The sequence below is a fragment of the Myotis davidii genome, unplaced genomic scaffold, assembly GCF_000327345.1.
Source record: "Myotis davidii unplaced genomic scaffold, ASM32734v1 scaffold7840, whole genome shotgun sequence".
In the NCBI taxonomy this organism is placed as follows: Eukaryota; Metazoa; Chordata; class Mammalia; order Chiroptera; family Vespertilionidae; genus Myotis; species Myotis davidii.
The window spans coordinates 3,485-4,220 of NW_006292632.1; the positions used below are offsets into that span (position 1 = coordinate 3,485).

Consider the following 736-nt stretch of genomic DNA (forward strand, 5'->3'; position numbering starts at 1 on the left):
TCAAACACAAACAGAGCATATGAAATAATGAATAACAAGAGGGCCGTGACTTTCCAGGAAACAGAAAGGTGAAGTGAACACACCATCCCCCAATAAGAGTGAGGTGGTGTCAGTGCAGGGAAAGGTTGGGTACCTTCTTTAAGTTCTCTTTGGTGTTTTGGTCTGTGAGCAATCAAGATGGAGAGGGAGGCTCCCCCAAAGGGGAATGTCTGCAGGAACCAGAGTAGCTGAGCCCAACCATCTGTGATGCCTTTAGACTTGCACATACCATGGCACACAAGGACTCTCCACGTGGATCAGCCACAAGCCACACCCATTGGGCAGAAGGGTGTGATGATGGTCCACCAAGTACTGAGTGATTGGGCCCAGGGGCCGAGGCTCTGATAAGGAATAAACTGAGGCCAGAGTACAACCCACTTGTAATAGCAAAGGAGAGGGTGATGACTGTGAACCAGAACACATTGTCCCCTGGAAGTAAGCCTCATCACCTGCTGCCTTCCCCATCGCTGCAGCACATCCCCTGGAGAATATTTTTAAGAGTTTATTTGAGCCAAACTTGATAACCAGAACAGGGAGTGGAGCTTTTGCTCTCCCCAGGATCAGATGTCACCAAGTCCAAGAAAGACATCGGGTACAGAAGATTTAAGCAAAATTGTGGAGCGTTTATTACAAGCAGATTCAAGCTCCCCACACGGGGAGGGGTCCACTAATGGGCTGCCCCTGAAGCCTGTGGTCT

General features: G+C 49.5%; 1 pseudogene; it reads right to left on the reverse strand.

Annotated features, from left to right (window-relative positions):
- The window catches only part of LOC102763024, a 1,992-nt pseudogene extending 1,488 nt beyond the window's left edge, over window positions 1-504 (reverse strand).
- Between the last annotated feature and the right edge of the window lie 232 nt (window positions 505-736).